Source organism: Eublepharis macularius, chromosome 5 (genome assembly GCF_028583425.1).
Source record: "Eublepharis macularius isolate TG4126 chromosome 5, MPM_Emac_v1.0, whole genome shotgun sequence".
In the NCBI taxonomy this organism is placed as follows: Eukaryota; Metazoa; Chordata; class Lepidosauria; order Squamata; family Eublepharidae; genus Eublepharis; species Eublepharis macularius.
Genome location: NC_072794.1, coordinates 174,418,363 through 174,442,099, shown reverse-complemented (window position 1 = coordinate 174,442,099; position 23,737 = coordinate 174,418,363). Strand labels below are relative to the sequence as shown.

Below are 23,737 nucleotides of genomic sequence, written 5' to 3'. Positions count from 1 at the left end.
TGTGTATTCAAACGCTGGTTCAGGCTCTCCAGCCTAGTTACAAGCGAAGAAAGCCTTTTCCCCTGAGGAAGTGCAGTCAGGACGACAGGGCACGTTCCCAGACAGATAAGAGGGGGGTGGGACTAGCCACAGGCACAGGCCACAGAACGTCCAGGACAGAACAGAGAAGGGAGTTCCGCACTCAGCATTCCACCCCTTTAACGCATGGCACTCCGGGGGTGGGGTGGTTTGCTCCCACATGTGTGGAGATGCCGGCTGTGGGGGCACGGCATCGCAAGGTGGGGGGGCACTAGCTGATTGGTCAGGCAGGTCAGGCCACACTGTGGGCAGGTGGCCTTGAAGATTCTGCCCTCGTTCTAGTTACGTCTTTGCTCCTGGTCACATCCTTCCTGGAGGTCACATCCTTGCTACGGGTCGTGTCCTTACTGGAGGTGGTTGCTGGTCGATGCCTGCAGCCGGTTCACCTTTCTTGCGCCAGTCTGGACTCCTGGGCTTTGGATTTTGAAGCTGAGCCGGGATCGTTGTGCTCCTGCTGAAAGGCAGCATCTGATTGAGGACTGGAAGCCCTTACACTATTCTTAGGATAGTTGTTTAGCTTGTTATTATTTTCTTCTCTTGTTTCACACTCTTCTATAATTGTACTTTTAAACAAAGTTTATTCATCATATTTTTGGGGAGTTATTTGGGTTTCTGTGCTTCAGTCTGAGTCTGACACCGAGATCTACTTGCCACAGCTACCTAAGTAATGGTTTTGTAGACCTCAGTCTGCAAAGTGTCCTACCTTGCAGGGCTGACTTTCTTTTGCAGAACATCCGGCCAGACTCGGGGCTTGACTTGTGATCTCAAACTGAGGGTTAGTCAAAGAGGCCGGTGGTGGCCTGAGGAGCAGCTGCTTCAGCAGTGGGGGCTGCTGCTTGCAGACTCGGGCAGGTTGTGGGCCCAAGGGCTGAGCTCAGGGCCAAGAACCATCCTCTGTGTGTGTGGTGTGTGTGTGTGCATACAGGGGGAAGTTCTGAGAAATCGCTCCTCTTGCTTCACTTTGCAGAGGCCCGGGGACACTCTGTGCGGGGAGGGCGGGGAGGTAAGAGAAGTGAAGAAAGAGGTTTCTCAGCAAGCCACTGGCTTGGTGCCACATGTGCCAAGACCAGAGGGGACCGTGGCATTGCCCCAGCTGACCCAGGGAAAATGGGGCCAGACCTGCTCTTGTGGCTTTAACAGCAACCGTATCAGGGAGCTTTCCAGGCTGAGAAAGGCTGTCCTGTGATGGTGGGAAGCGGGAGTCATGAATGGACGTGAATCAGTTCTGCCTCTTAATCTTGTGATGCCTGAAGGACTCACAGGGAGGTTGTGGCAGGAGCTTTTGTGATGGGCTGCAGCAGCAGCCAGTGGGTCAGAGGCCCTCCTGTGCAGCCAGGACTTTTAGCTCCCTCTTGGGGCAAACCCCAGTGAATTCCCCGGGGGGGGGCCGGGTTGAGTGCAGGTGAACTGTTAGCAGCAGCCCCAATAGCCCATCTCAGATGGATCCCTTCAGAGCTGGGAAGCTAAGCAAGCTTGATCCTGGTGGAACACGAGGGTCGCAGCGCAGGGGAAGGCGAGGGCGATGTGCCGCTGCTCACCTTGCATGTCCTGTGGGGGGGGGGGGTTGCAATGAGTGCGTTGCAACTTGACACCACATTATTCCTTGAATAGTTACCATCAGAAGCATCACGATCGAACCTTTATGAGGAATCCTTTCTGGCCTGGGAAACGGCTTCCCTAAGATCTCCCTGGCCCTTTTAAGCACCTGCTGTGCTCAGTCATACAGAGGATCAGGTGCTCTTTAGGTCCCCAATGGGAGTCTGGGGTGTGCAGAGCCATCTGGCTCATGGGGTGAACTGAGGAGGCTGCCCAGAGACTTGCCTTGACCTGCAGATTGCAGCAAGGGTGCTTTGGAGGTCATCAAGGTGCTGGACCCCAAAGAGCAGCATGCACTTCTCAGGGCTGGCTGAGCATGAAAGCATGTGCATGCATGCACACGTTGGCCTTCAGCCCGTGAGGGTGAGATTCAGGCATCTGTCCCAGCACCTTCCATCTCTGCAGCCAGCAGTGACAAGCGCGCGGGGGTGGGGGGGACTTCCCCCTGGCTTCAGCCCAGACAGAGGGGGTGGGAATCCTGTGTGTCACCGCTTGTTTCCAGAGGTGTCACAGGGAAATCCCAAGGGGGAGGGAGGGAGGTGGGGGCGTGGGAGCAGCAGCCTGGGGCCAGCGGCTGAGATAATGGCACCAGTTAATCTTTGAGAATTGCCACCATGCTGGACTTCAGCTGGGGGGCGGGGGGCAGAGCTCAGCAGAGAGCCCCTTCTCGTCCAGTGTACGTGTGCAAGCAGCCACCCTCAGCCTGGGCCCAGAGGCCATCTTTCCAGCTGCCCTCAGAGGGAGCCTGGCCAGAAAGGGCACACCAGCTGCTCCCAGAAAAGCAGCTGGACTTCTTGAAGGGCTGGCGTGGCAAGGGGCCTTCCTACAGGTGGAAAGAGCCCCCCACTCCCAGCACACACAACAGTGTTTTGTTGCAAACAGTTGGGTTTTTTTCCCTTTTCTTTGCACATATTACAGTTCCCGGAGAATTGAAATGGACCTGCACATTTACATATTTGGGCCATTCTTGTTTGTTTGTTTGATTAAATTTACATTCTGCTCCCCCTGCAAGGGGGCTCAGAGCAGATCACAGTAATATAATAAATACAATAAAAACAAGGTAGCATAAATTATAGCATCAGTCAGTAACACTCCATTAAAAACAGCTGGGCGCATATTGCACAATTCATCAGATAACAGCAAAGCCACGGGGCAGGCTGGCCGGCTACCAGAAGAATTCACATATTTCAGCCCGACCTCGTCATTCCTAACATGAGAGGGACCCTTTTTCATTGCTGAGTGGGCAGTTTCGGGGCACACCGAGATCCCTTTCCTCCCCAGCGAAGGTTTGCCTCCCTTGACTCTCCCTTGCTTCCGGCTGTGGCGTTCTGCTCCTGCCGGGCTCTGGGCTGAGCTCTGTCTTGAGTATCCCGGCCCCTCAAGGTCCTCATGGCAGGATGAATGAGCCCCGCCTTGTTTTTGAGCATCTCCTCCAGTTCTGTGACCCAAACCATTCTCCACCCCCCCCCCGTGATGCCTCCCCCCAGATCCCATCACAGCCTGGCAGATCCTGCTGTGCATTTGCTCTCCTGGAGGCACACCCAGCTCAGGGATTTGGGGTGCCATCAGCCAGGGCGCCCAAGTGTCCCCAACCCACACTGTGGGAAATGGCACCCTTTCTCCCCTCTCCCACAAACAGGCTGCAGCAAGAAGCTACTGCCTGCCCTCCTCTTCCCGCTGGCAGTGGGGTGAGGCCTGGAAGAGGGGCACGGTGGGGCTCCCCCATGGCAGAAAGCCAGTGCCCTGCTCCTTGCCCCCCCCCCCAGGCAGGGAAGGTGCAGCTAAGAAGAAGAGGTCCAGGCCAGGCCCCCCACCCTCGAAGGGAGGGAGGGAGGGAAGGTGCAGGCTCTTCTCTGGGCCCAGGTGTGCTTTCCCGGTCACACCTGGATGCTGCAGCTGGGGGAGGGGACCTTCTGCATGCGAGCCAGATGTTCTACCACTGAGCCACGAAGTTCCGTCCCTGGCATCTCTGAGGACCATGGAAAAGGTGGAGAGAAAGACCTTTCTGTGCCTGACCCCCCCCAGAGACCCACGGCCGGCTTCAGGAGACACGACTGAGCTTGTGGAGCCAGCGGTGTTGCTTAGCAGAAGGCAACTGCATTAAAGGTTCAGAAGCAGAGCCCCACTTCGCGTGCAGAAGGTCTCAAGTCCCGCCCCCCCCCCCTCGCACCTCCTGCTAAAAGAGAGTTTCTGCCGGCCAGAGCAGGCACCACCAGGGCAGGGGAGTGTGGATCAATGGGCTAATTTGGTATAAGATATCTGCATACACAAATCCAGGGGAGTCATCCGTGTTAGTCTGTAGCAGCAAAATAGAAAAGAGTCCAGTAGCACCTTTAAGACTAACCCACTTTACTGTGGCATAAGCTTTCGAGAACCACAGCTCTCCTCGTCAGATGCATTGACAGTAGAAAAGCAGGACAGCCAGAGTCAAAGTGGAGAGGCCAAAGGAGGCGTCGTAGCAAAATAGAAAAGAGTCCAGTAGCACCTTTGAGACTTACCAACTTTATCATCAGATGCCTCTGACGAAGAGAGCTGTGGTTCTCAAAAGCTTATGCTACAGTAAAGTTGGTTAGTCTTAAGGGTGCTACTGGACTCTTTTCTATTTTGCATACATAAGGAAGAGTCTTAATACTAAGTCAGCGGTCTGGGTATAGTTGCCAACTCCAGGTTGTGGAATTCCTGGAGATTTTGTGGTGGAGCCTGGAGAGGGCAAGGTTTGAGGAGGGGGAGAAGCTCAGTGGGGTATATTACCCCAGAGTCCACCCTCCAAAGCAGCCATTTTTTCCCCGGAGGAACTGATCTTTGCTGTCAGGAGATCTCCAAGTACCACCTGGAAGTTGGCAACCCTGGGTCTATCTGTCCCAGCCATGTCTAATCTGAAGCTGCAAGATTCTTCCTTCGTCTGGGGATTTGGCAGCCTTGGGCCCATACGCTGGACCGCTGAGTCCTGCAAGGGGGTGGAGGGGTGGACAGGCCTGCCAGGGCTCTTTGATCACGGGCAGCTGATTCATTCCCCAAACTTACAAGATGAGGCTAAAGTTGGTTCCCAGTTCCTTATTCGCCTTTCCTATTCACAAACCAATATACAAATTGGGGATATTGAAAAGATCTGCACTGCAACCCAAAATACAGTTTGGACCACCACAAGGAAAAGCATGTGGGAAACAGCACCCGTCCCCTTGGAGGGCAGACGCCCCTGAATGTAGGGCATGCCAGAGTCCACACTTCATTGTGGAGCGCAAGGGGCACGTAGCTGTTCTAGTTATTTATTCTAATCTCCTCCCAAATGGGAGGTTCTTGGAGGCCACCAAGTAGCAGCTCTTTGTGCCGGAACCAGTGTTTGAACTGGGCGCATGTGTGTGCCTGATTGTCGGGGGCAGCCTCCAGACTGTGGGGCTGTATAATGTGGGGTGGTCTAAGGGTTGTTTGGGAGTCCCCCCACCCAAGTTTCTGCGTGTGCTTTTTTCCTGGGGGCACCCCATGTTGGAGCTGCTAGCAAGAGAACTGGGCTTTGGACCAGGAAGCGGCATCAGTCCACTTGGAGGACAGACTCCCTGAACGTGCTCCAAACTTGAGCCTGAGCTTGAAGGACCCGCGGGAGCTTCAGACACGGACCTGGCCTGTCCAGCTAGCAAGGCACCAAGTGGCCGATCTTTTAAATTATCCTCAGTATCTGAGGCTGAGTTCACGAATGGGAAATGCAAACAAGGAACTGGGAAGAGGGAACCAACTTCAGCCTCCTCCAGACACGCTCCCCAAGCGCGGCTCTGAGTGTCCCGGTTCCCAGAGGCCAAAAGGGGAAGGGGGGGGCAGGGCCACTCTGAGTCAGCCACTCGCTCCCGGCCTGGCTGACGCATCCAGCCCCCCCCCCCGGGAAAGCCCCCTTCCAGGAAGGCTCCTCTGCACAGGAGAGCACAAGGGCCCGCCAAGAAAGAGGCCCCCGGCCCAGCAATTCAGGCTTGCAAGGAGGCCCAGGAGCTGGAACCCGGGCCGGGGAGAAGGCGCCTGGGCTTGGCCACAGGCTGCCTTCGGGGCTGCCCCACCCTTTCCGCTCGGGCCTTTGCCACAGCTTAAAAGGCCTCTTCAGGTGACTCTTGCGGGGAAATACACAGAGCCAGAGGGAGAAACCAGGTGTGCGCAGGGAATTTGGTTTCTGGAGGCCCCGGACGTGTTGGAAATCCCCTTCTCAGGCACGCCGTCGTCTGCACTCCGAGAGCCGGAGCTTGAAGTTCCCAGCATAGGGAACAAAGGGAGAGGGCTGGCCTTTGCCAGCCTGTTCCTGGGGTTATGGGTGTGGGGCTGCTGGGGGTGGATTTGGGTCTGTGAGGGGCTAATGTGGGGATTTGGGTCTGTGTGTGGCAGCTGGGGGGGAATTGGGTTTGTGTGGGGCTGTAAGGGGTGGACTTTGGGGGCTGAGAGCACCTACTTGGGGAGGCCATGAAATGCCCCCCCAAGTGGGAGCAGGCTGAGCCTTGGAGGGGGGTGGGAGGAAAGGTGGGAGAAGGGCCCCTGAGGGTAGGGGGGCATTTTGCATGCAAAATGCCACCCCTGGCAAGACAAGCCTCCCCCAGCTGTAGTAGAGAAAAGAGCACCTACTTGGGGAGGCCATGAAATGCCCCCCCAAGTGGGAGCAGTCAGAGCCTTGGTGGGGGGTGGGAGGAAAGGTGGGAGAAGGGCCCCTGAGGATAGGGGGGCATTTTGCATGCAAAATGCCACCCCTGGCAAAGGAAGCCTGCCTCTTCATTTTTTCCCCATAGGAAAAAATGAATGAAGATGAGCAGCAGCAACCTAAAGCTATGGCTTTTTTAAGGAGAGGATAGGGGGACCTGGTTTGGGGGGCCATAACATGGCCCCCCAAAGTCCAATCGGTCTGAAACTTGGGGGGTTGTTAGAGGGGAGTTAGAGGAAGGCCCCCACCAAATTTGGGGTGATTCAGTGGGAAAATGCCTCCCCCAGGCTTCAGAGAAGCCTGGGGAGGCTTTTTCCCATTAAAAAAACCCGAATCAACCCGAATCAATCCGAATCGGTAAACCCGAATCGGCTGGGCGATTCGGGTTTCTGCTAAACCCGAATCGGCCTCTCGATTCGGGTTTAGCAGATTCGGAAAACACGAATCAGGGTGCCTTTGCACACCCCTACACAGCACTGCCCTGGCCGGACTCAGTCAAAGGGCAGCTTCAGGTGTTAGTGTGGCTTTGTTTACTTGTTGACTTGATTGATAGCCTGCCCGCCTTCCTCACTGACCCTCAAGGCACTCACAGGTTGTGAAGCAATGCAATTAAATAGCACCTAATAAGCAATGCGACAGGACTAGGATTACGAAATTTAGAGACGACACAAAATATCATACAAGGAGGCAGAAAATGGAATTACAAAAGTGGGAAACAATGCAGGGAAAGCAGAACATTTTAAACAGATAATAAACGCCATTTGCCGTGACATGCACCGTGCTCTGGGCAGAAGTTCCTTCCGGGGCCATTCTGGAATCTTATACCTCATTCAGTTTATAAAAGACGCCCCCCCCCAGACAATTCTGATTTACTCAATCTGAAGGAGGACAGGAATGCGGGAGCCTTCTGGACTTCACAAGCAACCCGTCCAGGAGGGGAGGGCTGTTGCGACAAGGGGGACAGCACCCCAAGAGGCCCCCTGGCTCCACGGAAGACACACTCAGGTGGGGATCAAGAGGCAGAGCCACCAAATCCTCTTGCGACAGGCGGAGAGGAGAGATGCCCCCCCTCCGTTTGCGGAGACAAGGGGGGAGGAGAGGGGTAACTTTCGCCCGCCTGCCCAGGACAGGCAAGGAAGATCACTTCTAATATCCTGAGTTGGGAGGGGGGGCATACAGAACAGCGCCTCTCCCAGCTGGGGGGGGGGAAGAGTTCAAAGGTTGGGCTCGCTTCATCCAAGGCAAATGGAGAGGAACGCAATGAAGCCCCCATGAGCCAGTTTTTCTTAAACCAGCCGCGTGTGGAACTTAACTAGTCTCCGTTTGAATACCGTCCCTAGTTCTTCTCTGCGGCACCTGTTCTGATGTCTCTTCCTGATGCTTTTGTGCCGCTTGTTAACAGAGATGTATGTTAGTCGAATAAAGGTCTTTCCCCTTTTTAAAGATCTCCAACTGTGACCGAAGCCCTTACCCAGGTGCCCGGCCGTGGCAATCCTGCCCAGACCAGGCTCCTGGCCCGGCTAGAGGGGCGGCAGGCAGGGGCGAGAGGAGGGAGAAACCCCCTGTGGGCACACCCAGGCAGCCCACTCGCATGACTCAAACCGCCAAGGGGAGGGCTGAAGGGCAGAGAAGTTTGCTCCCCCCGCCCCCAGCAAGCCCCGGGAAGGCAGGCAGCAGCCCCACTCAGGTCTTCCAGAAACGGGGTGCCTGGGGTGGGGGAGGAGGGAAGCGTTCCAGCAGACCTTATTTGCCCCCCTTTCTCTGCAAAGAGCTTCTGGGGCTGAACAGGGAAGCCCTTGAGAGCACAGCCAGGGGGCCCACAGCAATGCCCAAGGGCTCAGGACCTGTGGGCAGGAGGCCCTTTCCTGGCATGCTGTGGGACCTGCCCAGGGCAGCCTGATTTCTAGGCAGGACTGGACCAGTGCCAAAGCCCAGAGGAGGTCTGCCTCTCTCTCCCGTGATACCAGCTCAGGAACTGCAGGCCTCTGCACACCACATCGGAGCCCACCTGAGCGGGGGGGGGGCAGATGCCAGCTCTGAGGAGAGGGCGGGACAGGGGCCCAAAGCACCCAGCTCATTGCCGCCAAGCTCCTTCCTCCAGCACTCCAAACCCACCGCCTCCTCCTGGCCTCTGAAGTTCTGTGCTCATCCTGTACTCAATACTAGCTGGAAGAGGGCAGGGAAGGGCACCCATCAGACCTCTGCCCTGAATATGGTAAGTCAGTGAATTTATGGCCTGCTGAATGCCTGTGGTCACAGTGAACCTCGTGCCATGGGAGAGGAACTCAGCATCAGCGGCAGCTGTGCTTGGCTTTGAGCTGCGGTAGTCTGGGAACTCGGCTTTCCAAAGGTGAGTTTTCCTCTGACGCCTGAGGGGGTTTGTGGCAAAAATATGCAGTGGCTTAATGGCTAAGGGGCGAAATACAAAACAAGACAGACCACAGAGGGGCATCATCCCTAATTCCGTGACCAGGCATGGCCCAGAAGATACATGTGCACTGGGCACGTCCCCGTGGGAGTGCAGTCCAGGTTCCAGTCAGGAACAGCGCCAGAGGGCAAGGAGGCAGCCGTCCTTCCGGCACCTCAGCCGCTCACTCCCCAGAAGTCTTGGGCTTAAAAGCGCCCTGAAATTCTAGGCAGTGACACACAATAGGGAAGGAATCTTCGGAGTTCTGCTACAAGCTGAGAAAGAACGCCAAGATCCAGACTGGGTGAAACAGCAAACAGATCTGGGCTGGCAAATCAGAAAACCCTTGACGCTGGCTTCACCCTGTGCCAGCTGTGGAGGAGGGGCACAGACATGGGAGGGCCCGGCCTCACATCCCCAGACCAGGCATGGCGTGGCTGGCAAGAAGGAACACGGGCACGGCAGCAGCCAACTTTGTCCAGAGGCAGTTGTCCTTTTGTAGATTAGAAGCCATCTAATCCATATCAATGGGTATATGAGGTGCTGAGGTCCAGCGGCAGAGAGTATCTGAGGATGGCAGGAATGTCCAGGTTCTCAGAAGTTCAAAGATGAGGTGCATTGGTTGAGGGCCAACAGACATGCATATGTATGAGAAATGCACTATTTTTAAATAGAATTGGCTACGATGAAATGCAGCAAGAATGAATTAAGAGTTGGACAGCCCAGTCTAAATGGCCGGCTCTGTGCCTGCGCCCGCACTCTCGCATAGCAGCGACGCTGCTCATTGGCTCCTTAACAACTCCGGCAGGAGAGAGAAGCCGATGGCCGAATCCGGCAAGGCCCAGCTAAGCTGCCGCTGAGAGTGCCCACAGCTCCATTCCTGCACAGCCCATGGGTAGGCCACAATCTCCGCTGCCTGGCAACACTGCCCCCCTTGCCATGGAGTGGGCTTCCGGGGGTCACAAACCCCTGTGGCCGCAGCACCAACATGGGGGTGCCCAGTGGGGGGAGGGCAGCCGGTTGAGCGGCAGGTGGGGTGCGCCCCCCAGGGGACAGAGTGGGAGCTGCAGCCCACCAGGGGCAGGGCTGGCAAGGCACGGCCAGGAGATAATGCCCCCCAGTTGCCCCAGCAATGCCAGCAGAATCTGCCAGTTGGAGAACAGCTGCGGTTGCGAGTGGCAGGGGAAGCCACAGCCAATCCATGGGCTGGGCCACATCCCCCCTCGCCAATTGCCAGGGCTACTCCCCCGCCCTGCAGAGGTGGGTGAACAGGGCAGGGCGATCCCCGCGGTCGGGCATGCTGCGCCCCAACAGTGTGTGTGTGTGGGGGGGTGACACCGACAATGCAGACAGGGGGCCCTCCCCCCTGCTTGCCCAGCTCCCAACAAGGGCCAGGATGGTGGCTGGAGCGCTGCTTATTTGCAGACCCCTCCCTCCCTGCCAGCGCTGCTGCCCCAAGAAACCTGCCCCCCTTCCTCAATCAGTAAGGGCAGAAAGGTGGCGGGACCCAGCAAGGCCCACCGGGTGTGACGGAAGTAACAACGGCACATCGACTAGCAGCAGCTCCTTCGAAACACTCCGCTGCGCCCAACAGAGAATCTGCGAAGAGGAGGCAGCGGACACCTGGTGGACCTCGAGAGTCACAGTCCAGAGCCCGGACCGTGGCCCCTGGAGTGGAATGACGGCCTCATACCAAAGAAACTGCTTGGGGGCCAGTAGCCCATCTCCGGCCCCAGACACCCAAAGTCCACCCCTGCTTCTGCGAAAAGCAAAAGGGAGCCTGGTCTGGCCTCATAGAGCAGGAGCCCCAGAGATCCCAGGATTCGCTCCCCACGCACCCCCCCCCCCAGCAGCAACCCTGCCTCCTGCGCGCAGCAGTCCTCTGGCCGGCTTATCAAATGCTAGCAGCACTTACGGAGAATGAGAGTCCTGTGTGGTGCCCCCCCCTCTGCCAGACACCCACAGGCAGCGCTCCACGTTCCACCCTGCTGCCTGCAGTGAAGTCAAGAGGGGGGAAGAGGGGAGGGAAGCTGGACTGGGTATGAGCCTCCGAGGTGCCACTGGACACCTGCTTCTCTTGGCAGCAGAGCCACGCACAGGCAGCCGCTTGGGGCCACCCTGTCCATACCGGCCCAGGGCCCGAGGCCGTTCGCTGGAATGTGTGTAACAGCAGGACCAACAGGGAAGTGGAGGGACAGCTACTGTTGTGCACAGGTAAGAAAGCAGACAGGGAGGGAGTTATTCAACACCGACTTTATTGAGCAGCCAAAAGAGCGTGCCTCACGGCCCCTGCCCAGGTCGGGAGCTCTGCCTGGTGGAGTGAAAGTCACAGCCAGGAGAGCCGCCCCTCATGCTGCCTTCTACAGAGTGGGGGCAAGTCCCGGGCTGCCTGGGGGTGGGGGTGGGATAGCTCCGTAGGCTGGGATCATATGGTGACTGGGATGGATCTCCAGGGGCTGCTACGGCCATGCCCCTTGGCCCCTTGATGGCTCACCAGCTGCCTGGAAGGGAAACAGACGTGCACGTAGTGAGGGGCAGGGCCTTGCACAAGCTGTGGTGGCCGAGTCTGCCACATCCTGGGAATCTGTCCCTTGTCAGGGGGGGCGGCAGTGGCACCTCCGTCATCACTGGCCCTGCCGGCAAGCAGGTGCTGGATGCCCCTCCAGCAAGGAAGTACACCTTGTCTGCATCAGGGTGTCCCACTGCTGCGTAGCTGCTCGGAGCTCTGATCCTGTGAGGGAGACACACAGAATTGTGCACCCACCATCGCAGGGAAGTTACGAGAGCAAGCACCCAGTGACCACAACCTGCAGCCGCACACTCTCCTCTGCCTGAATGGAGCCTCCAAATCAACTGCTGGGAGCCCCCTCCCCGGAATGGCTGAGTCGAGCACAGCTCCCTGGGCGACAGCCTCCGTGGCAGGCATGGGCCGTGCTGGCTCACAGGCAAGGGCTGCGCCCCTCCCCGCTGGCGAGCTTCACGCACAGAGGCTGCTGTTTGGGGGGCACAGGGGAAGGGAGGGGGTCAGCTGGTGCAAACAAGCAAGCAGGGGCGGCCGCCTCCCCAGCTCCTCGTGACCTGTCAGTGCGCCCCGGCCCCTTCCCAGGGTCATCCAGAACAAGCTCAGCCCCAAGCTTTGTGTCCTTCCAGGGCAGGTCCAAGCATTAGAGGAAGGACAGCCGCTGCCTCCTCCTCCTCCTCCCTGCATGGTTAAGAAGTGTGTGGCTGCCCTTGCATGCCCGGAGTGGGTGGGAGTGGTTGGCCAAGAGGGGAATGGAACAGCCCAAACGCCTCACGATGCATCTCCCAGCCTTCCTCCTTCTACAGGACACATTTCGTTCATTTCACTGTCTTGGTTCACCCACTACTGGTTCAGAGGTGCAGAACTGTTGCTGCCTCCCCCCCCCCCCACACACACAATGACATCCTCGGGGTTGCTTGCCATGAAGACACAGCTCAGTGAAACGGAGTCTGGGTTGCGGCTCTGTCCCTAGACCACAGGCACGGGGCTTCCTTCTAGCCTGTCAAAACAGCAGGAGGGCTGGAATCTCTATTCCGATCCCCAAGGGAGAGGGGTAGGCTTGGCCCCTATTAGATCAAGAGTGCAGGCCGCTGCATTGTTCCAAAGGGGGGAAACCAGATCCAAAGCCAGGTAGTACCTTTATTAGAACCAACTCACCCCCCACCCCCCCAAAAAACAAAAGTGTGCAATGTTTTGAGCTCTCCAGAGCTCTTCATGCAGGCTGGAGACTTTGAAGAAGCAGAGATGGTTCCAGCCCTACTCTTCAGGTCTCTCGCCCTTACCAAGTGTCGCCAGCCAGCCAGCGCTGAATACCTTAGGTGGGGGGCCGACAGTAGTTGTTCTTCTGGCATCCTCAGTGGAAGGAGGGCATCCTCTTAAGTGCAAATAGAAAACCTCATTTTTTATTTGCAGGTTACACTGCTTATAAAGCAGAAGGGCGGCAATACCTGGCCACTGCCCCTCGCACTGCCTGACACCCTCCCACCAGCATGTTCCAGCCCTGAAGCTTTTTCTCTTGGCAGACTGAACTCCTGGACAGCTGGAATGGGCCAGCTGAACCGCCCTGAAGGTGAAGCACAACGCCCTTCAAGCCCTCCACCTTCCCACCCAGCAGGGCCTCTCTCTTTCCAGGGCTCAGTTTCTATTTTAGCCACTTAACCACGGCAGAGGGGCAGCAGTTCAGGACCTCTACTGCAGCACCAGGAGACCTGGATGAAGATAAGTAATGTTGAGTATCATCAGCGTATTGTGGACAGCCAACCGAAACTCTGAATGATTTGTCCTAGTGGCTTGACGTAGTGACTGAAAAGCATGGGGGGCTGCACCCTGTGGAACTCCACAGAACAAGTCCCATGCGGGCGACAGCTGGTCTTCGGCGGTCGTGCTGTGAATCTGGTCCAGGGGGAATTATTCGAACCAGCCCAAAGCAGGTCCGCTGACGCCTACTTCTGTCTCCAAGTGCCCCTGGCAGAGGCAGCCCTGGCAGTGTCTTGCAGCAGGTGGGCAGCTCTGCCCACAGTAGGGATCACTCGGTTCACTCTGCCAGGGCAGCAGCATCCTTGGTGCCCCTTCGTTAGTTCAGGATAGCTGGGAAGTGGCGGCATCGCAAGCCTGCATCAGAGGCTTCTCCAAGCCATTTCCGTCCCAGCATCACTGCCTCCTTACAGCCACAGCAGCTACGGCCTGGCTCAGTGAGCGCCTCTGTGGCAGGCCCAGAAAGGTCGGGGTGAACCGCAGGCCAGAGCGGTCCCTGGGCAGGTTCCTGTCTTGGACCCCCGTGACCCAGCGGCCTCAGCCACCCTGTCGCCAGGCAGCCCTTGTTGTTCATTCCTGCTTTCCCACCAGTGTGCTGATGTCTCCCCTTTGTAAAGGAATCCGAGCCATGAATCAGCAAGTCCAGGGTGGGCTGCCAGCCAGCAACCTCAAGGCTGAACAGGCAGAATCAGGAGGCTCCAGGGAACAGGGCAAGGCCCAGGTCAGGCTGCAGCTCCTGGGCCTGGGCAAGGGGAAGAGGCGCGGTCCTGGGGCCTCTGGAGGCAGGAGCGGTCCGGCAACCTGAGGAGGGGGCAACGGAACTAGCCACCCTCCTTCCCTGCTGTTATCGCTGCCTCTGCCCAGGAGTGGAAGGAGAGAGCCCTCTCCCCACCTCTCTTGCCAAGCGACGTGGGCAAACCAGGCACGCACTTCCTCTAAGGAGGCTGCAAACATCACCTTGGTTGTCCCAGCAACGGGCCAGAGATTAGAGAAGGAGAAGGAGCTTTGAAAGGAGAGAACCGGCCATGGCAGCTGGCCCTGCCTCTTCTGGCTCCCTGGCGGGGACGGAGGCAGCCGGCTGGACAAGGGGGGGCAGGCAGGGCAGGAGGATGCCCCCTTCCAAGAATCACAGCTTCAGTCAGGGGCTGCCCCAGGCCCAGCCCCCGGGAAGGAGAATGCCCTGCCCACGTCACTTGAGGCAGCACCAGACAGACGGAAGGAGGGGGCCTGGGGGAGGAAGCCCAGGCCGGGATCTGGGGGCCACCTGCAAACTGCACAACTCGTAACTGTTTTGACTGGGGGGGGTGGCGGCAATTGGCCTCTCCTTCTCTGCACTCTGAGGAGACTTACTGGCTTCTATTGCACTGTCCCAAAATATTCAAAACATCTGAGGAGCCCAACAAAATTAAGATCGCCAAAACCCATCGAAACACCTGAAACCTGGGATACCTGAGCAATGAAGGAATGTTGCCTGCAGCCATAAATAACCCTCGAAAGCACAGCCCTTTGAGGTCGCAACGGCCCTTTGAGGTCCCGTAGCCAGCTTCATGGCAAAGTGGGGATTCGAACCCAGGTCTCTCCACCCCAGGCCATCCTGCCAGTCATGACCCTCCACTGGTTTCCAGCGTCGCCTGCCCAGAATCCCCCAACTGGGACGTCAAGCAGTTCAGAGACAGACACAGCCCCTCCGCGTGCCTGTCCCAACATCCCCATTCGGTAGTAGAGGGGCCAAGGCGGCTGGGGAGCTCTAACTTGGGTTTCGTGCTCCTAGTGCTTACTCCAAGTCACTGCCCCACCCAGGGAGCCTGCAGGGGGCGCCATCCGGGCCTCCCACAGCCTCTCTGGAGCAGCTCCGCCACGGAGCAGAAGGGCAGCAGCTCTGGTGAGGTTGGTGGCTTGTGGGCAGTGCTTGGCAGTCTTCCAGCGGTCAGGGGACTGAGACTGGAGCCTTGTGAGGGGGCAGGGGAAGGGGAGAGCAGAGGCTCAAAGAGGCCGATGCAGGATCGGTCTGCCTTTCTCCGCTTCCCAGTACTGCAGCTGCCCCTGATCTCTGGCCAGGAGAAACGGGCACACCAGCTCAACACCGTCTTCACCGAGTCGCATCCCGAGAGCTGAGGAGGCAGCCCAGGGCTGAACAGAATCTGGGACGGCCAGGCAGCGAGGGAGCCCGGACGGATGCCCTGATTCAAGCCATTCGCAGAGAGGAAGAGGCCAGGCAAAATGTGAAGCAACCGGAATGAAGTAAAGCCCATTTCTGGCAGCAGCGGCAGCAGCAGCGCCTTTCTCAACCTCCGTTCAGACTGCCGATGGCGCAACGACTCAGGTGGAAGTGGACGAGGCCTGTTTGCAGAGCAGCCGGGCGTGCGCCCCGCAGCTCCTAATAAGGGCCTTGCCGGCGTCTCCAGGAAGAACCCTCCCCAGCGCCCGGGGGAGGGGCAAGGACAAGAGGAGCCGGGCCAGGGCAGGCAGCCGGCCGGGGGACCGGGGCGACTGCCGCTTTCACAGCCAGGACCTCCCTGGTCTCAAAGCACTGGAGGAAATGGGCAGACAGCTGCAGGGGGCGGGGGCTCGTGCCCGTCTCCCCCCACCCCCCACCCCCGCTCAAAAAAGGCCCTTCTGGGCAGCCCCAGCATCCATAGGAGAGCTCAGGAAGAGCGGGGGGGGGCAGATCCTATGAAATGCCAAGGGGGCGAACCACTGGGAGCTTCGGGGCTCAGCAGAAGCCAAGTTAAAATTGGGGAGAGGCTGCAGGGGGAATTTGCCTCCTCCCGAGAGGGCAGACCCTTGCAGCATCCTCGACATCGCTTAGGAAGCAGGAAGCTGAGAGAGAAAGCAAAATATTTTCATTTGCTGTGTGGGATTAATACTGTTTTGAATCTTTGCACATTTGTATTTATAGACCCCATTGCATTGTTTATTGACAAGTATGCAAAACGGACTGTGGCTCTCCATGAGAAAGGCAAACGATAAATATAAAAATAATGACCATTTTTTAAAAAAACACAGGGAACTCACTGCCATAAGATAAAACTGCAGCGGGTCCAAAATGCAGCTGCTGCGACCTGACAGGAATTTCTTTCAGGGCACATGTGACTCCAACTCTGCAGCAGCTGCACTGGCTCCCCGTGGAATTCCGGATCAGGTTCAAGGTTCTGGTTCTGACCTATAAAGCCCTAAACGGACTGGGACCAGCATACCAGAGGGACCGCGTCTCCCCATATGTACCTGGAGAGCTCTTAGATTGGCAAGTAAACACCTACTGGTGGTCCCTGGCCCCGGGGAGGCTCGGCTGGCCTCGACCAGGGCCAGGGCCTTTTCGGTCCAGGCCCAAACCTGGTGGAACTCTCTGTCAGAAGACACTCAGGCCCGCCAAGATCTTGTCTCTTTTTGGCGGGCCTATAAGACAGAGATGTTCCGCCAGGCATACGGTTGAGGCCAGCACTGGATCCACCTAATTAGCCTCCCTGCCGGTCTCCTGCCAGTGAAGGGGGGGGGGAGCATATGGTCCATCTGCCCCCCCCCCCATGCCTGAGGAGTTAGAGGATCACCAACCCACACCTCCGCCCTTTTCTTCCCTTGTGTATGGTGGGCAGGGAAAGGGGGAAGGGTGTCCCATTTGGAATGCGAATATCCATGAGATGTTATTTTATTGGTTTTACTTCTTGTATCTTATTTATGATTGTGACCCACCCTGAGCCTGCTTGTGGGGAGGGCGTGCTAAAAATCCAATAAATAAATAAATAAATATAAAATTCTGTGATGGCCACTACTGTAAATATCTGTAAAAGATGAGATAAATACACGAATGCAGAGGAGTTAGCCGTGTTAGTCTGTAGTAGCAAAATCAAAAAGAGTCCAGTAGCACCTTTAAGACTAACCAATTTTATTGTAGCATAAGCTTTCGAGAATCAAGTTCTCGTATCAGGCATCTGACGAAGAGAACTTGATTCTCGAAAGCTTATGCTACAATAAAATTGGTTAGTCTTAAAGGTGCTACTGGACTCTTTTTGATTTTGATAAATACACGAAGGCAGCCTTTCAGTGACTACGAACCCCAGCAGACAAAAGCCTCCTTGCCCTGTTTCTGGTATGGCTGTGGGTGCAACAGGCCAAGGCTGGCTGCCAGTGTCACCTGCCCCACCTGACAGCCTGGAGGCCCCTGGCTGAGGGGGGGACAACGACACACTACAGGCTGGGTGGCCGACTCATCTCAGCTGCGAGACCCTCAAGGATGGTATTCTCTTTGTGGGGAGGTGGTGCTCTGTTGTCTTGGTGCTGGAAGGAAGGCAGTGGGAGGGCTTCTGGTGTCCTGGCCTCACTGACAGTCCTTTAGATGGCACTGGATTTCTAGCCACTGTGTGTGACAGCAACATTCTGTTGGACTGGATGGGCCACTGGCCTGATCCAACATGGCTTTGCTTATGTTCTTATGCTTATGCTTATGTTCTTAAGGGTGTTTTTCACACGAGGAGGCAGTTAGAGGTGCTTTCCCTCTAACTGTCGAGGCGGTTGATAAAGTATAGCTGCAACGGGGCTTCCACAGCGCAGGTTTCCCGGCCCCAGTCACCCAGCAGCGGCACCCCGTCCCCATGGGCCATTTTCTTTTTTTAAAAATCAGTAACTGAAAACTGTTACAACCGTACAGGCAACAGGTTCTCTGAATTCCTAGCTTTCATTTTTTAAAGAAAAGTAAGTCACTAGCCCCATCAGTTGTAGAGATATGCCTTTCCCCTTATATCTCTGCAATGAAAGGGGCTAAAGGCTTTTTAAAAAAATGAAAGCTGGAATTCATGGAATCCCTTACACTTATTGTTATGGTGTTATATTGATATGATAGTCAACTTCTGATTTGTTTTAAAAAACACCCTTAAGACCCCCCCCCCCCGACAATGGGAAGAAAGGGCCGCCAGTGAATGGCAGGACAAACTACAGCCACGTCTGTGAGTAAAATCCACCTTTCCCCACCTACTTGTCAACCATCCAGGCTCTACTGCCATCATTCCCCCGATTTCAAAGCAAAGCCGGTCTGAGAAAGACGGCAGAACCGCTGCGGAAGCCCCGCGTGTCGCACGGCGCGGGGGGAAGCGAAGCGGGCTCTTCCGGCAGCGGTTCAGGCGCGGCGTCCCCGGCCCAGCAGCCGGCGCTCGGCCGCACGGACAGCAGCAGCAGCGCCTCGACGGCCGCGACGCCGCCCCCGGCCCGGCCCGGCCCGCGAGCGCGTCGCCTTCGCCACGCCGACAGGCGCAGCTCCGAGCCCCGACGGCTCAACGGACGCGCCCGGCTCGGAGGCCCTCGCACCTCTGCTCGGGAGGCCCCTCGCCGGCGCCCGCAGTCCGACGAGCCCCCTCCGGCAAGCGAGCCGGGGGGCGCCGAGACAGGCCGCGGCGGCGCTTCCGCGGTCCCAGGCGCAGCCAGGCGCTTCGGCCGGAGCGTCCCGCGGGCTCGGCGCCTCGGCCGCGCCCCTCCAGGCCGGCAGGGGCGGCGGCAGCCCGGCCCGCCCTCTCGCCTCGGTTCCGCTTCCCGGGCGGAGACCACGGAGGCGCCCTGGTGCCTTCCGCGGCTGCCGGCCAAGGGCGCCGCGGTGCTCGGGACTGCTCTGCGGGAGGGCCGGGCCGGGGGCGTCTCGGCGGCCCCGCGGCCAGAGGGCTGCGAGAGCGGGAAGGGCGCCGCTCTTTAGCGCAGGCGAAGCCGCCCTCCGCGGCGCGGCGCGGCGCGGCGCGCTTCAGGACCAGGCGGGGCGGCTCGGGAGTTCCGCGGAGCACAGCGGGACCGAGACGGCTCCTTGGGGCGGCTTGCTGAAGGGCAGAGGGCGCCTGGCCTGCCTCCCAGCGCCGAGGCAGCCGGCAGCAGTTGCGGGGAAGAGCCTAAACCCGCCGCGCAGCGAACGTGCCCCAGGCCCCGAGTTGGCTTCCCGGCCGGCCAGCGAGAGACGCCGGGCGGGCTCATGGCGCGCCTTGGCTCCGGGCTGCCCCTCAGTGACTGCGAGGGGTTCAGGGTGCGGGCTGCGACTTCACGGCCTCGCCACCCGTGTCCCACCACAGCGACTTGGGTCATCTGAGCAGGGCCTGCTGCAGCGGCTACCCTGCAAAGGGACAACACCCGCAACTGCCTGCGCTGCTGCTTGCCATGGAGTGGCCCCGACCGTGCGGGATGGCCGCGTCCTGAGGTCAGGAAGGCTCCCTCGCTTCTGGCATCTTGAAAACCGGGCAGAAGAGATTGTCCAGCAGGGGTTTTTTTGGTCCAGCAAATAGGGCTACATGACAACAGCCTGGCCCAGGAAAGTGCACCGTGTTTCTAGTGATGAAATACCATATGCTACAGAGTTTGTCATGTCATGTTTATTACTTTATTTGGACAATAGCTCTGTTTCAAATTTCTGAATTCCTAGTCTTATTACATTGCTTATGAGATGTATTACCCCATTGACTGCCTTGATTTACATTGTGTGATCCACCTGGAGTCTCAGTGAGAAAGGCTGACTATAAATAATGTAAATAAATATAATCAGGCCCAACTTGAGCCTGAATTTATTTCTTTACATTAAGCCTATTTATAGAATCACGGGGAGGGGGGAGATCACTGTGAATTTCCTGCATTGCGCAGGGGGCTGGACTAGATGACCCTTGGGGGACCTTCCAGCTCTGTTTCTAATCATAGATTTGGAAGGGGCCTTACAGACCATCTAGGGCAACCCCCTGCCCGATGCAGAAACAGCCTAAAGTATCCCCAACAAGCATTTATCCACTGAAGACGGCCAATGAGGGGGAGCCCACCACATCCCAAGGCAGCCGATTCCATGGCTGGATTGCTCTTAATGTGAAGAATTTTCCCCTAATGTCCATCTGGGACCTTCCCTCCTGTAGTTTAAACCCATTGTTTCGAGACCTACCCTCTGCTGGCAACAGGAACAGCTCCCTTCTGCCCCCTAAGTGACAGCCTTTTAAATACTTGAAGAGACAAAGTCCCAGGTCCCTCCGTCTTTCCTGGTCTCCAGGCCCCTGATCACCCTGGTTGCTTTCCTCTGCACCTGTTCCAATTTGTCCACATCCTTTTCGAAGCGAGGCTTCCATTTGGGGCGTGTAAGGCCAAAGCCAATTTCCTAGGGCCCCCAAATAGGCTGGAAGCCAGGGCACTTGGCAAGCCACTGGGCTTCGATCCGATGGACCCTGGCCACTGTCTTTTGCAGCAGCTGGTGTTTCCAGAGCCTTCATGGGTGAGAGCCAGCCTGGCACAGCATCCGACGAGGCTCTGGGAGACCTGGGTTCAGCTCCCCTCTCTGCAACAGACTTTTGCTGGGTCACCTTGGGATAGTCACGCTCTCTCGGTAACCAAGGGGGTGGTGGTGGTGGTTCTAAGCCACTTTGGGACCCCACTGGAGACAAGTGGTGGTGGTGATATAAATGAAGTAAACAGACTCTCTTTTAATTTCCCATGCACTATATAAGCCCAACATGGAGGTTTATTGAAACACGTTAGCTCCATCCCAGCCTGCTTCCTGCAGGAACGGCTACAGCTACTGAACTACTGAAGCCACAAGCACTCCCGGCCACTTCCTCAGCCAGTTTCTCCAAAGACGGTGACGGGGCCAGAAGCATCCCCCGTCTGCAAGGTTGTTCTTTCAAGAGGAACACAACCCTATCCAGACTCGGTTCTATTCCCCATCCAGAGCACTTCCCTCTCCTCTTAAGGGCCAGGTCATCCTACCCGGCCCTCATACTGATTCCAGGAACTGGGTCAGATGGAAAGGAGTGTAGAGCTGGGCATCATCATCAGTACACTAATGGCATTTCCCTCTTGCAGAAGTTTAATACATTTGATAAACAGCACTGGGGACAAGATGGCATTCCGTGGCATCCTCTGTGCCGATGGCTGTGGGGCTAAACAGCAGTCTCCCCGATCTATCCTCCAGGACAGGTCGGAGCCATCGTAAGATGCATCCTCCCAGATCCACCCCCCAGCTAGACGGTCCAGGGTACCACAGTCCGTAGTATTAGAAGAGTTCGAACCAGCAGGAACACGCCCCCCCCCCCCACAGTCAGTAGTGGATCAGTGCACACCATGTATCTGGTTGGCCAAGGCAGCTTCTGTCCACACCCAGGCCACAAACCAGACGGAACAGGAGATGCATCCACCTTTACTTCATTTACCATCCCATCTTCTGCACTGAGACCCAATTTAATAAAGACCAGCAAATAAACAACGATGTAATACAACTGGATGAAAATTAGACAACGGAGAAATAAAGCAAAATATATCCAATAAATTAAATCATGGGATTAGAGAACAATGAAACACCATCTCTATTTCATTGTTCTTTTAATCATGTAATCTAGTTTATGCATCCAGTTAATGATGTAAATTGGGAGGGGGGGAGGGATGCCTCCAGTTTTCAAAGTCAATTAAAACTACCACCTTATTCCCTTTATAAAAAATGTCCTCCTGCACAGTTTTGTTCTACCATGCCACTATACAAAGGACATCCCGAGTTATTCTATTTTACGCGTTCTGTGGAATGACAGGCGTGCGGGAACCTTCCTGACTTCCTCAGGCAAGCCATTCCATCAGGTGGGAGCCACAACGGACAATGCGCCTATACTGGCAGCTCTTGATTTTACCCACCTGCAGGGTGCCACACGCAGGATGCTTTTTGTTCAGATAAGTGAAGCTGTCTCTGCCCAGCCTATTGAGAAAGATAGTCCGGTGGATAAATGGGTCCAAGGCTATGAAAGGCTTTGGATCTGTGAAGGCCACCACGTGCATTATGGATTTTGTTTCGAACGGCAGGTACATGCAAGCGCCACATTAGTGAGTCCTTGTCGTCCACCGTTATCAGTCGCTGACTCAGGGTACCTTTCCTTGGGCACTCAGAGGCAGTCACTCATCCATGTACAAGACGACAAAGAGAGCAGTTGCAGAACACCTCTAGGTCTTCCTGGGAGATTCATCTGCTCTGGACCCTTTTTAGTCTGGTTTCAGGCTGGCAGCTTTAGTTAATTGCCTGAATGTTGACTCTTACTGGATTTATCAGCACAACCTTCTGAAAGTGCCACGCTGCAACGGGCAAGATCCGCAACTCTGTAGTGTCTCCCACCTTGCGGAATGGCCTGCCTGAGAAGACCAGGAAGGCTCCCATTCTTCCAGCATTCTGCAATGATGTAGAACAGAATTGTTCAGGAGGGCATTTTCCAAAAGGGAATCAGGCTGCAAGATAAAGGAATAGTTCAGGAGCATGCTTCTTTATAAAAGAAACGGAACTGTAGTCTATTCCAGTGTTTTATCTGGCGCTTACTGCATTGCCATATTTTTGTAATTCTGGTTCCTGCATTGTTTATGATGTGTATGTGCCATCCTCGCTTCCAACTTACGTCGACCCTATGAATGAAAGACCTCCAAAACGTCCTCTCATTAACGGCCTTGTTTAGGTCTTGGAACCGGGAAGTCTTGGCTTCCTTTATTGAGTCGAGCCATCACATTTGGGGGCCTTCCTCTCTTCCTACTGCCTTCCATGTTTCCTAGCATGTTTATGGTACATGATGCCTTTTCCTTTTTGCATTCTTTTTCTAACTTCTGCTTGTCCTAGTCCTTTTGTATTGTTTACTGTCTTATGCTGTCTGATTACATTGTTCTTATTGTGTGATACACCTTGAGTCTCAATGAGCAAAGCTGGCTACACACAGCTAGCTAAATAAATGTGTAGGTAAGAACTAGCGCCTTGAACTGAACTTGGCAACTAATTAGTAACCAATTGAACAACAGTGAAAAGATGTAATGTCCATATTCTGCCTACCTCCTGATAGTAAATGAGCGGCAGTGTTTTGTGCCAGCTGGAGTTTCAGATTCGCCTTCCAAGTCAGATCAATGCAGAGCGCACTGCACTAGTCTAGTTTTGAGGAAACACCTGGAGTTGGGAATTCACCACTCTTCCAAGTACTTTTCCTAGGACTGGTTAAATCTTATGCATTGCAAGATGTCTTTTCAGTAGAGTTGCCAGATCTCCAGTTGGTCACTGGAGATCTCCCAGAATTACAACTTATCTTCAGGCCTCAGACATTAGTTCCCCTAGAGAAAATGGCTGTTTTGGAGGGTGAACTGTGTGGCATGATATCCCACCATATCCAGGCTCTGCCCGCCCCCCCCAAATCTCCAGAAATTTACCAACCTGGAGCTGGCACCCCTGCTTTTCAGTAATGTCCCAAACTAGTCCCTTTCAAGTCTTAAGCAGTTTTAAGAAGGCACCAATAAAATGCACCAATCATTGGCCAGCAGATTCGGGCAGCCAGCACAGGCAATGGCCGGGGGGGGGGGGGCAGGCGTCACACCCCTGAACATTCAGTCCACGTCCCCCGGTCCTGCTGCCTGAAAGCTTCCTAGGCGGGCAAGCAGAGCCCTCAGCCACGGTAGCCGGACTGTGAGGAATACCAACCCCAAGGCAAACGGGGCTGAGTCGATGCACAAAGCGCTTTGCCAGGACCGGCCTTCCCCTCTCGGGCAGGGGCGCAAAAAGCCTCCTGCCCGGGGCGGTCCCGAGCCGCTGCAACAGCGGCAGCGTTGGGGTAGCCAGCTCCAGGGCGGGAAATTCCGGGAGGTTCGGGGGATGGAGACCGGGGTTGCGGGAGGGGCCGCTGAGAGGCGCAAGGCCCTGCAGTCCCGCCGAGCGGGAGAGGGACCCGCCACGGCGCGTGCGCACGCACTGATCACGTGGCTCGGACTC

At 56.3% G+C, this 23,737-nt stretch overlaps 1 long non-coding RNA gene across 2 annotated transcripts; it reads right to left on the bottom strand.

The window, feature by feature from the left end:
* Positions 1–22,035: 22,035 nt before the first annotated feature.
* LOC129329791 (uncharacterized) lies at positions 22,036–23,704 on the bottom strand. Of its 2 annotated transcripts, XR_008597023.1 has the most exons (3): positions 23,186–23,704; positions 22,814–23,085; positions 22,036–22,227 (listed from the first exon to the last, which is right to left on the bottom strand). It is a non-coding gene; the product is annotated as an uncharacterized LOC129329791 (long non-coding RNA). The 2 variants fall into 2 exon arrangements; XR_008597024.1 differs by lacking the exon at positions 22,814–23,085.
* Between the last annotated feature and the right edge of the window lie 33 nt (positions 23,705–23,737).